We start from the raw sequence: 12,477 nt of genomic DNA, 5'->3' as shown, positions 1-12,477 counted from the left end.
AGCAATAGGCCTAAAATTGTTAAGGTCAAAGCTATCTTTTGATTTATTCTTCAGAATGGGAAGGATAGAAGTCTTTTTTAGACATGATGGAAAATGTCCATTTTCTAAAGATTGATTAACTAGTGAAGCAAGGAAATTGCTAGCGTAGGGACCTAATGTTTTAAAAAAGACTCCAGAGCAAGGATTGTCAGGTGAATTAGAGGGATTGTGTTTTCTAATAATAGTTTGTATGGTATTTTCCGAAACAGGTGTGAATTCAGACCATTCATAATTAGATTCGGTATTATTATAGAAAGATAATGGTAATTTGGATAATTGGCTTGATATATCTGTAACTTTAGATTTAAAATAGTTGGCAATTTTATTACATGAGGCAGTATCATGAGTAATAGAACTCCCTTTTTGGGTGGCAGTTAGAGTTTTTACAATATTAAATAATATACTGGGATTACCATTTGCCTTGGAGATTTTATTTGCGTAGTAAGATTTTTTTGCTATGTTTATATTTTTGTTATAGTGACGTAATAGACGATAATACTCATTTTTTGTTTCTGATGTTTTATTCCACCTCCACTTGCGTTCAAGTTTTCTAAGAGAAGTTTTTAAAGACTGTAAGGTTTTTGTGTACCAGGGTGCATTTGTTTTATTTTTATTTAGTCGTAATTTTATTGTTTTTAAAGGGGCAATCGAGTCTAATGAGGAGATTGCAGTATTCCATTTCTCAATAGTTTCGTCAATATTTGGTTCTGATTTCACATATCTGCATTTCCCTTGATGCTTGGATAATTTAATTGGAGTGCAGCACTTGCTCCTTTACTGTGCTTGTGGATTATGTAAAAGCATACACCTTCCAATTTTGTTAGAAAGTTTCAAAGCTGAAAAGGCATTTGAAAGGATTGAGTGGACTTACCTATTTCATCTCTTAGATTATATGGGGTTAAATGGCCTTTTTCTATAGGCGGTAAAACTACTATAATGGGACACAAAAGCAAGTATTTCAGCTATTGGCATTCAATTTGACTTGTTTCCAATTGGGAAAGGCACCAGGTAAGGATGCCCCCGTTTTTCCTCTTTTATTTTTGTTGTCACTGGAAGCACTACTGTGTTCAATTCAAATGACGAAGGAGATAGTAGGCATGAAGTTAATCACCCAAGAATTTAAATATGCGGTGTTTGCTGATATTTTGGTATTTATTACCTAGTCTGCAATCTCTTTTGGGGCCCTTGTGCAGCTGTTTGCAGTGTTAGGGAAATTTTCTGGTTTTAAACTCAATATGGATAAATCTGAAGCTTTAGCTTTCCCAAATTTGCCTGAAGAACAATGGGGTGGGCAGGATCCCTCTGAAATGAATCTCTCCTCAAAAAACCCAACCTTCCCACCACAGACCCGGCTAACTACAGACCTATAGCTAACCTCCCTATGCTAGCTAAAATTATGGAGAAAATTGTCAACAGACAACTTTCTGAATTCCTTGACGACAACAATATCCTCACCACTAACCAATATGGATTCCGGAAGAAAAAGAGCACCGAATCTTTATTATCCACACTAACGGACACCATTATCTTCAATCTCGAAAAAGGCCAACCTTGTTTCCTCGCGCTTCTGGATCTTTCCTCAGCGTTCGACACCGTGAACCACTCTAGCCTACTACAACGACTAACAGACATCGGCATCACAGGAACAGCTTTCAACTGGTTTAAATCCTTCCTAGAGAACAGTTTTAAGTTTTAAGAACTGGTTTTAAGTTTTAAGAACAGTTTTAAGAACTGGTTTAAGTCCTTCCTAGAGAACAGAACATACAAAGTTAAGATAAACAACAAGGAATCTCACCCCATCCAAGCCAAGATGGGGGTACCACAAGGATCATCACTCTCCCCCACCCTCTTCAACATTTACCTTCTCCCACTCTGTCATCTACTTACTAACCTCAAGCTCACCCATTTCTTATACGCGGATGACATACAAATTCTCATCCCTATCACGGAGACCATACACAAAACCATGGACTACTGGAAAAAATGCCTCTCATCCATCAACGATCTTCTAACCAGCCTCAACCTGGTTCTAAACACCAACAAAACGGAAATACTCATAATAGCACCAGATCAATCTGCCCCGCCAACATCCAGCAACTCTCCAGACACCTCAGGATATGCCACCGCACCTCAAGTCAGAGATCTGGGAGTACTACTAGACAACAGACTCAGCCTCAATAAATTCATAAATAACACTACAAAAGAATGCTTCTTTAAATTACAAGTGCTAAAGAAACTAAAGCCCCTTCTACTCTATAGGGATTTCCGCACAGTACTCCAAGCCATCATTCTCCCTAAACTAGATTACTGCAATTCACTTCTGCAGGGCCTTCCCGCATACACCACCAAACCACTCCAGATGGTACTGAATGCCACTGCAAGGATACTTACAAACGCCAAAAAAAGGGACCATATCACCCCTATCCTCCAGCATCTCCATTGGCTGCCCATCAAATACAGGATTCAGTTCAAAACCTGCATGATGATTCATAAGGCCCTACATAACATCTCTCCACTCACCTTAACCTTCCAGCTTCAACTACACTCCTCTAAAAAACCAACCAGAAGGGCATACCAGAACAGAATGATCACCCAACCTGCAAAATCTACCCTGAGGAAACGTGCTCTATCTACAGCGGGCCCGTCTCTCTGGAACTCCCTACCACCGGACCTCCGCCTTGAGCCATGCCATACTACTTTTAAAGTGAAACTCAAGACTTGGCTCTTCCGTCAAGCTTTCCCAGAGAGCTAAAAGCAAGAAGAACAACAACAACCATCCTTGCCTTACAGCAATAATCTAATGTTTATATTACTTCAGTTATATGTTTCCAAGTTGTGTTCTAAGTTGATCTTAGTTGTTCTAAATTGATCTTAGTTGTTTTTCCCAATAGATTGTACTTTATTATATATTATCCGTTCATTATTTCGATATGTTCCATGTAAACCGCCTCCCCGGCGATAGTTATCTCTGTTAAATGTGAACCGGAGTGATATGTATTGTATACAGGAACTTCCGGTATATAAAAACCATAAATAAATAAATAAATAAATAAATAAATAAATGGGCAGCAGGTACCTATCAATATGTAGGTCTGCAGATTTCTACTAATCTAGGTGAGCTATATGGTCTTAATATTTCCCAACTACTGAATAAAACTAAAACAGAAGTTTTTTGCTTGGAGGGGTTTGCCTTTGTTAAGGGGAAAGATTAATCTTTTTAAAATGGTAGTGTTCCTGAAATGGCTTTTTGTCCTTCAGAATTTGCTGGTTAGATTACCTCTGAAGAACCTGAGTGCCCTTGAATCTTTATTGCCCACTTCCATTTGGCAAAGAAGGAAACCATGTGTGCCTCTGATGTTTCTGAAGAAGGACTGAGCTGAGGGAGGTTTGGGACTTTCAGATATGGAAATCTATAATTTGGTATGTTTATTGAGAGTGATACACATTTGTCATACACCCAATCTGTATATTTTAATTTGGAAGGGGAAAAGATATTGAATACACCTATGAATTTGAAATACGTCTTCCATACCCCTTTCCAAAAGCTGCCCAGAGGGTGGTCTAAACGTGTTTTGGTATCTCCATTTAAATGGGCCTGGACAAGACTGACAAAAGTATTTCAGAGGAGGCCTTTCTGCTCACAATTACAGAGCCTTCTCCATTGCGGGACCGAAAACATGGAACTCGTTACCAGACTACTTATGCACACTCAGCAACATCAAATCATTCAAAAAGGAACTCAAAACTTGGATATTCCCACAAACATTTATAGATGGTGTTGGCTAAACTGATCGCTTACACTCCGGAGACTCGACGACATTCTCGAGTTTCTATGTAATTTGTGTATCATTACTTGTTTGTATTCTGTTTAGACAATGTTTATACACCGTAAGACCTGATTGGACTCTATTTGTACTCTGTTTGTTAACTGTAATACCTGTCCGTACGCTGTTTGTACACTGTAATACCTGCGCAATTCACCTGTATATAGAATGGTTTTAATGCGTTCAGTTAATAAGATTCTCAGTTATATTGTTCATGATCTGTAATAAGTTGTTAAAATGTAAACCGGAGTGAAGGCAGCTTGCTATACCTCGGTATATAAAAGATTCCAAATAAATACATAAATAAATAAATTCAAGGGAATTTAGATTTTTCTCTCAGTAATAATTCTGCTTTTTTCAGTGATGGAAGTCTAAAAGTATTACACAGTTACAACATGTACTGGATGATGGGGACAAGATTATGTCCTTTGAGGGGTTGAAAAACCTATATAATCTGAATAATTACTTTTCTTATGCACAACTGTTGCACTATATCACCTTTCTGCCAACGAAGGATTTGGCTATATCTTTTTTGAAGAATTTAGGAATTCTTTTAACCCGATGCAGTAAAGAAGATGTCTGTGGCTAGAGTATGTAAAGGTCTGCATAGATGTAGCACAGAGGTCAGTATGGAAATCCCACTGACACACTGGACCCGTGAAAGTGGGTTTACAATCTCAGAATGTAGTATGAAGACCTGCTTTAAATGAATACAACAGCTTTCCTCCAACATGTCTATAAGGGAGCAATAAATAATATAAGTGCTTGCAAAGGGCATTCATTTCCTAGGCTCGTGCATTCAAGGCTGGAATTTCCACTATGGAGGTTTGTGGAAAATGAAAAATGGAAGCAAGTACTTTATTGCATGATTTTTGGACTTGTTCACAGATAAAGCAGAGTTGCTTACCTGTAACAGGTGTTCTCTCAGGATAGCAGGATGTAGTTCTCACATGTGGGTGACATCACTGGACAGAGCCCTATCACGGAAAACTTTTCTGTCAAAATTTCTAGAACTTTTGACTGGCACACTAAGCATGCCCAGCATACCATAAATCCTGTAGCCACAGGGGTCTCCCTTCATTCTCGTTTGCAGCAAAAGGTGCGAGCGAAAAAATAAAATAATAAAACGTTTCGGACCCAACTTCATGGGGTGGCGGGTGGGTTTCGAGAGGACATCCTGCTGTCCTGGGAGAACACCTGTTAAAAGTAAGCAACATTCTCCCAGGACAAGCAGGATGGTAGTCTTCACATATGGGTGATTAGCAAGGTACAGGCTGACTCATTTGTTTGGACCAACAGCATACAACTTGTGCAACAGGCACAACTGGTGTACTGTTGGGAAAAATGAGGCAGCCTGAAAATCACAGCAGATGGATGTGGAAGGAGTTGGGATTATACTGGAAACAAGTTCTTCAAGACTGATTGGCCAAAGGCAGAGTCTTGACGTCCTTCCTTGTCCAGGCAGTAATGTGCTGCAAATGTGTGAAGAGAGCTCCATGTTGCAGCTTTATAGATGTCAGCAATCGGTACTGAATGACAGTGTGCTACTGAGGATGCCATGGCTCTCACTGAGTGCGCCTTCACTCATCTCTGGAGAGGCCTGCTTTGTCATAGCAGAATTCAATACAATCTGCTAACCAATTAGAGAGAGTTTGTTTGCCCACTGGAACTCCCGGTTTGTTTTTAATCGAAAGAAACAGAGTTGGGTGGATTTCCTATGGATTGCAGTGCGGTCTAGGTAAAATGCAAGTGCACGTTTACAGTCCAAGGTGTGTAAAACCCTCTCCCCCTGGTAAGAATGAGGCCTTGGGAAAAATGTGGGCAAGACTATAGACTGATTCAAGTGGAAGTCAGTAACCACCTTGGGAAGGAATTTAGGGTGAGTATGGAGGACCACTTGGTCATGTAGGAACCTTGTATAGGGTGAGTATGTGACAAGTGCTTGTAACTTACGAACCCTTCGAGCAGATGTAATGGCTACTAGGAAGAGAACTTTCCATGTAAGAAATTTAACTTCGCAGGAGTGCAAAGGCTCAAACGGGGAGAACATATGAGCCATGTAAGTACTACATTTAGGTCCCATTCAGTGACTGGTGGCCGTAGAGGGGGCTTAAGTTGTAGTAGACCCCTCAAACCGACTCACAAGGGGTTGCACTGTTACCGGGGCATCTCCCACTCCCTTGTGGTATGCGGAGATGGCACTCAGGTGTACCCTCACCGAGGAAGTCTGGAGACCAGAGTCTGAAAGGTGTCAGAGATAGTCTAAAAAATGGAGTGGGGCAGGAAAAAGGGTCGATATCTTTTTGCGTGCACCATATGGTAAATCTATTCCACTTAGAACGATAGGATTTGCGTGTGGAAGGCTTTTGTGAAGCTACAAGCACTTGAGAGACATCAGTTGAAAGGTTGAGCAGTTGCAGGATCAAGCTTTCAACATCCAGGCTGTGAGGGATAGGGTCTGAAGGTTCGGATGGCGTAACAAGCCGTGGTTCTGAGTTATGAGAGTGGGTGCTGTACCCAGGCGAATGGGTTGTCTGATTGAGAGGTCGAGAAGCATGGGAAACCATACTTGTCTAGGCTAATACGGGGCTATGAGTATCATTGACCCTTTGTCCTGTTGTAGCTTCACTAGAGTTTTGGCTATCAGCGGTATCGGGGGATACGCATATAGGAGGCCTGTGTTCCAGGGGCGAGCGAAAGCGTCCATGGTTAACTTGTTTTGTTGTCTGTGCAGGGAGCAGAATCTGTCCACTTTGTGACTCAGTTTGGATGCAAAGAGATCTAGTGTTGGTTGACCCCAGCTTTGAAAGATTCTGGTCGTTACTACAGGATTCAGAGATCACTCATGGGGATGGAACTGTCAGCTGAGGTGATCTGCTACTACGTTTTGTATGCCTGCCAGATAAGTGGCCTGGAGATACATGGAGTGTGCAAGGGCCCGGGCCCAGGCCCACATCTGTGCAGCTGCTTGGCAAAGGAGATAAGATCCTGTGCCGCCCTGTTTGTTTAACTACCACATTGCAACTGTGTTGCCTGTTTGTATGAGAACAGTCTTATGTGAAAGGCAGTCCTTTAACGCATATAGAGCATAACGTATAGCTCGAAGCTCTAGGAAGTTGATCTGAAAAGTTGCTTCAAGCCGTGTCCAAGTACCTTGAGTTTAAAGGTTGTTCACATGAGCTCCCAACCCAAGTTGGATGCGTCTGTAGTTAAAGTTACTTGCGGAACTGGTTGCTGGAAGGGTAGACCTGTTAGCAAGTTGGCTTTGTTTGTCCACCAGAGAAGCGATAACCGTAACTGGTGGGTTACTTGAATCTGGGATGGAAGTGGTTGACTAGCTTGGAGCCACTAAGATTTCAAAGTCCATTGAGTTATTCTCATGGCCAGCCTGGCCATTGGAGTGACATGGACCGTGGAAGCCATGTGGCCCAGCAATGTTAGGAATTGATGGGCTGAGGCTGCTACTTTTGTGCACAGAGACTAAGCTAGCTTGGAGAGTCTGACTTCGCGGTCGTTGGGCAGGAAGGCCTTTGCGACTGTGGTGTCCAAATCTGCACCGATGAAAGTAAGGATGTGCGACAGAATCAGGTGGGATTTTTGGTAGCTGATGAGAAATCCCAAAGAGTGTAGCAGATTGTGACTTTGACAAATGAGTGAAGGATTTTCTCACAAGCATGTTCTATGTAGGTGTTAAACTATAAAATAACAATGTGTACGAGATATTACAAGACACAGTGTTGCTATGCCCATCTTGAAGGATAGCTCCTGTTTCTTCCAAAGATATGAAATAATAAATGTATACTTGTTCTAACAAATTCTGATTCATATCTTTGTTTGGAAAAAGTGCTGACAAGCGCCTTCTTAAAGTACAGAATATTATCTACATTTTTGGCGTCAGCAACGTGGGGCCTAATAGCTGTTGCTATTATTGTTATTCTTGACTGTAGTGTTACTTTTGGTGGACAAAAGTGTACACTAAGTTCTCGGACATTTAACTTGCCCAGTATACCTAGTATTATATGAGAAACATAATACTTTCATACTGATCTCTTTGTTCTTCTTATCTTTACCAGTTACCCCACTATTATGTACTTACTTGACTCTGAAAGATAACATATGTGATCTTGTTATTATGAAGTAGGTCCTTTTTATAACGCAGGTATCAGTATAGCTCAATTATAGAGCTAATGGCTACCTAGTGAAAATTAGTTATATTAGTATGTGATATAACATTATAGGATTTGTAGCATACAGACTATTTTCTAGTAGGAACAAATCATTCTCTTCATACTATTAGTTTAAGTATAGTATTTCCTTCTTATGCAATGAAATTTCTAGTGTAAGACCAAAATTATGATATTATTACATTTGTAATTTAACCATAGAACTAGATAATTTCTATTGTGATTCAGTTTTGATGTTATTTGATGAACTAGTGAATGCTTGTGGGAGTATCATTCACATTAATTAGGAATCTAGAGGGACACACAACTATGCACTACACCTGATAAATACCAAGGTTAGTGGTTAGGACACACTTTTAAGTTCCTTTGTTATGGCTCATCATCGAAGACTGGTTGGTGTGTCACCTTTCCCATTGACGGTGCCACAAGAGGGAAAATGATATAATTCAGAACTTTGGTTCAGAACTTTGGCTCATTTAGCCAGTCCCAGAATCCTCAGCTGACTGATTCACACTGACACTGTTGAAATACAGTGAACTTCTGACCATCTCAGACTCAAGAATGTAGAAGATCTGGGAAACTTGTATGCTCTGCAAAGCCTATAATTAAAGGCCAGGTGGGCATCAATGGCAATATTTAAATCATAATACAAGGAAGCTTGGTTCTCACGAAACCAAAATACAAGCTTGTGTCTCACAGATGCCTATCTCTACTAACAGGAGCCAGGTGAACGAAGATTCCCTGAGGTTACAGCTTTAATTAAAGTCCTGGCACCAGCAACAGAATTCAGGCCTACTCTCTATTCAGAACACAGTCCTACTATCTGTTTACACAACACAGAAGATCAAAAGGAGATCAGAAGAAACAAAGTGCATCAAAGCCATGTTGATAAAGGAACTTTTATGGTCTAAGTACAGAAAATTATGTACATTTTATAGTGAGCTTGAGAGCGTCAAGAGCTCCTTGCTTGGATTGGCTCTTGATGAGCCAGTCATCCAGGTAAGGAAAGACGTGTATGCTTTTCTTGCGTAGATGGGTCGCAGCCACTCCAGGCACTTTGTAAATACAAGGGGTGCTGAGGCAAGTCCGAAAGGTAGGACCCGGTACTGAAAGTGTTGATGTCCCACTAGGAAACGCAGGTACTTGTGGTGATGTGGGAATATTGGAATGTGAGTGTAAGCGTTTTAAAGATCCAGAGAACAGAGCCAATCTCCTTTTTGCAGAAGGGGAGACATGGTGCCCAAGGACACCATCCTGAATTTTTCTTTTCTTTAGAAATTTGTTGAGATTGCGGAGGTCTAAGATGGGGTGGAGGCCCCCTGATTTCTTTGGAATGAGAAAATAGCGGGAGTAGAACCCTCTGCACTGCTGTGCCTGGGGAACAGGTTCCATAGCCCTGGCACCCAGAAGGGTGGACAGTTCTGACTATAGAAGACTTGTGTGATCTTTTTGCATCCACAGTGGACTGGGTGGTGAATCCGGGGGTACCATGAGGAAGTTTAGATGGTATCCCTGAGTTATGATGGCTATAACACATTGGTCTGTGGTAATGCTGAGCCAGTTGGTTAAGAAGTGGTGAATTCGACCTCCTACTGGCAAATGTAGATCTGGATTTGTGGAGTGGCTGCTGTTCTCTGGATAGGTCTCAAAATCCAGAGGCTTGGCCTGATTGTGGTAGTGGCTAAGGCCTGGATGTTTGGGCTGTGTTGCGACCGTTGCTTCCCGATGGCTTCACTCCGTCTAACTTTCCTTTTTTGCGACTCCTCCTGCTCTTCACAGATGCCTGGCTGCTGCGGCATCTGCCTGCCGTCCTCTCCGGCGTCCCCGGACCAGCTTGGGTGCTGCCTCCCGCCATATTCTTCAGGTACCTTAGGGCACGTGCGGCCCTCAATTTTATTTCCTCATTGGCACGTTCCTCAGGGGCGTCCCCCTGTGATGACGTCATGCTGCCCGGATATTTAAGCCTACAGTTTATTGCTAGCCGTTGAGTTAGCAAGGGTGTTCTTATGGATGGGATTCGCTCTCCGTACCCAGCTACTCTGCCTTCCAACTTCCATTGGACTCTTTCTGCTAACGGGGTACCCGCTCCTCGGGGGCCTCTTTGCTTCTTTCAGGTCGCTATCAGGTAACCGGTACTCGCTCCTCGAGGGCCCATGTTCCCTGACCCGCTGCCTGCATCTATCTCCTCTTCTACTTGGAAGAATTCGCTATAGACACCATCAGTGAGCACTACTATCATCCACTCCTCAGATCTGGCTCCCTGGAACCAGGTACTCGCTCCTCAAGGGCCTGCCTCCGTTCCAGCGCCAGTGCCATCTCCTACGTGGAACCGCCGTGTGAGTACTTTGCCAACAAGTGTCTCTACTTCCAGGGATCTGGTACTCGCTCCTCGAGGGCCAGCTCTCCCTATCTCGGGGCCTCTCCATATTTGGAACTCTGTGAATGTTCTATTGTACTCACTTTCTCAGTTCTCTCCACTACAGCACTGCTACTGGAGGAACCGCTGTTCCAGCGCCCTGAGGAATACTAGCCCAGCCAGGCTACATCTTTTACTCACTACTGCCACCTCTGGTGGCTTCTCAAACTGTCTAAATAAAGAACTATCTGTGTGTGTGTCCAGAGTTGAGCCTGATCTATGGCCCCTCATGGGACTTCCCCCCGTGGGCGTGGTCAGCTGCCACAGTGTCCAAGGGTCCACCCAAACCTCACTAACTATAATAGGCTGTCGAGGATGTGTTCTCTGAGACGGCCTGGTTGGCCTCACGCGAAATGTAGGCGGGTAGTATCTGCGTGGGCGATAAAATGGTTTTCTAGGGTCCCTTCTGGTGGATCTTCTTGCAGAGGAAGGGGCCTCGGTAATAACTGTGGATAATTGCCGCAGGGTCTCATTATGGTCTTTTAGTTAGGCCACTGTGTCTTGTATCTGGTCTCCGAATAGGTTTTCACCAGTACATGGCAAATCAGCAAGTTTGTCTTGGACTTCAGGTCTCAGGTCAGATGCTTTCAGCCAGGCCCACCTCCTGGCGCTGATTCCTGTTGCCGACAAGCGAGAGGCTGTTTCAAAGGAGTCGTAAGCAGCATGAACCTCATGTTTCCCAGCCTCAAGGCCTTTCCTGTAGTATGGCGTTGAGACTATCTTGCTGTTGTTGGGGAAGAGAGTCCGCTATTCCTTGAACCTGCTTCCAGAGATTCCTTTGATACTGTGTCATGTAAAGTTGGTATGCAGCTATGTGTGACACTAGCATAGAGATCTGAAATACCTTGCGACCCAAAATATCAAGGAATTTTTGGTCTTTGCCAGGAGGTGCTGAAGATTGAGGACGCAGTCTTCTGGCCTTCTTCTGTGTGGGTAATTGTGACTTCTTCTGTGTGGGTAATTGTGGCTTTAGGAATCCAGGAATATGTTGGACCAGATAAGTTGTATCTGTCCTCTTATTCACTAACTGGACAGCACAAGGATGCTCCCAGAGACGATGTTGGAGATCCACTAGCACTTCGTGGACAGGGATATTCATAACTATGGCAGCTGAGATTCAATGCTAAGAAGTGCAGAGTCATGCATATGGGGAGTGGAAATCCGAATGAACTGTATTTGATGGGGGGAGAAAGGCTGATGTGCACGGAGCAGGAGAGAGACCTTGGGGTGATAGTGTCTAATGATCTGAAGTCGGCGAAACAATGTGACAAGGCAATAGCTAAAGCCAGAAGAATGCTGGGCTGCATAGAGAGAGGAATATCAAGTAAGAAAAGGGAAGTGATTATCCTCTTGTACAGGTCATTGGTGAGGCCTCACTTGGAGTACTGTGTTCAGTTCTTGAGACCGTATCTCCAAAGAGACAGAGACAAGATAGAGGTGGTCCAGAGAAGGGTGACCAAAAAGGTGGAGGATCTTCATCGAATGACTTGAGGAGAGATTGAATAATCTAAATATGTACACCCTGGAGGAAAGGAGGAGCAGAGGTGATATGATACAGACTTTCAGATACTTGAAAGGTTTTAATGATCCAAAGACAAGGACAAACCTTTTCCGTCGGGAAAAAAATCAACAGACCCAGGGGTCACGATTTGAAGCTCCAGGGAGGAAGGCTCAGAACCAATGTCAGGAAGTATTTCTTCACGGAGAGGGTGGTGGATGCCTGGAATGCCCTTCTGGAGGAAGTGGTGAAGACCAGAACTGTGAAGGACTTCAAAGGGGCGTGGGATAAACACTGTGGATCCATAAAGTCTAGAGGACGTGAATGAAGAGTGGGTGGCTCGCGGGAATGACGGCTACTACCTGTAGATAATACCCTTATTCAATAAACATACACATAGTTAATGCGACTCCAACATTGCTCTAAGCTTCAAAGGCAAGAGGAAATGTGGAAAAAAGGATTTGCATTCACAAAAAAGCAGGGAGTAGCTTGCTTGTTACGGCGGTTACTACCCCA

At 43.0% G+C, this 12,477-nt stretch overlaps 2 protein-coding genes across 4 annotated transcripts in view; one reads left to right on the top strand and one right to left on the bottom strand.

Annotated features, from left to right (window-relative positions):
* Positions 1–4,146, top strand: part of CCDC43 (coiled-coil domain containing 43) — a 76,244-nt gene extending 72,098 nt beyond the window's left edge. Inside the window, exon 6 of the mRNA XM_029573480.1 lies at positions 3,298–4,146. The gene's annotated coding sequence lies outside the window, so the exon portion shown is untranslated. The remainder of the gene's footprint in view (positions 1–3,297) is intronic.
* MEIOC (meiosis specific with coiled-coil domain) overlaps positions 1–12,477 on the bottom strand; it is a 300,156-nt gene that overhangs the window by 17,725 nt on the left and 269,954 nt on the right. The window lies entirely within an intron of this gene.

The sequence above is a fragment of the Rhinatrema bivittatum genome, chromosome 12 (genome assembly GCF_901001135.1).
Source record: "Rhinatrema bivittatum chromosome 12, aRhiBiv1.1, whole genome shotgun sequence".
Taxonomy (NCBI): domain Eukaryota; kingdom Metazoa; phylum Chordata; class Amphibia; order Gymnophiona; family Rhinatrematidae; genus Rhinatrema; species Rhinatrema bivittatum.
The sequence above is the reverse complement of the archived record's forward strand: the minus strand, read 5'-3'. Positions and strand labels throughout refer to the sequence as shown.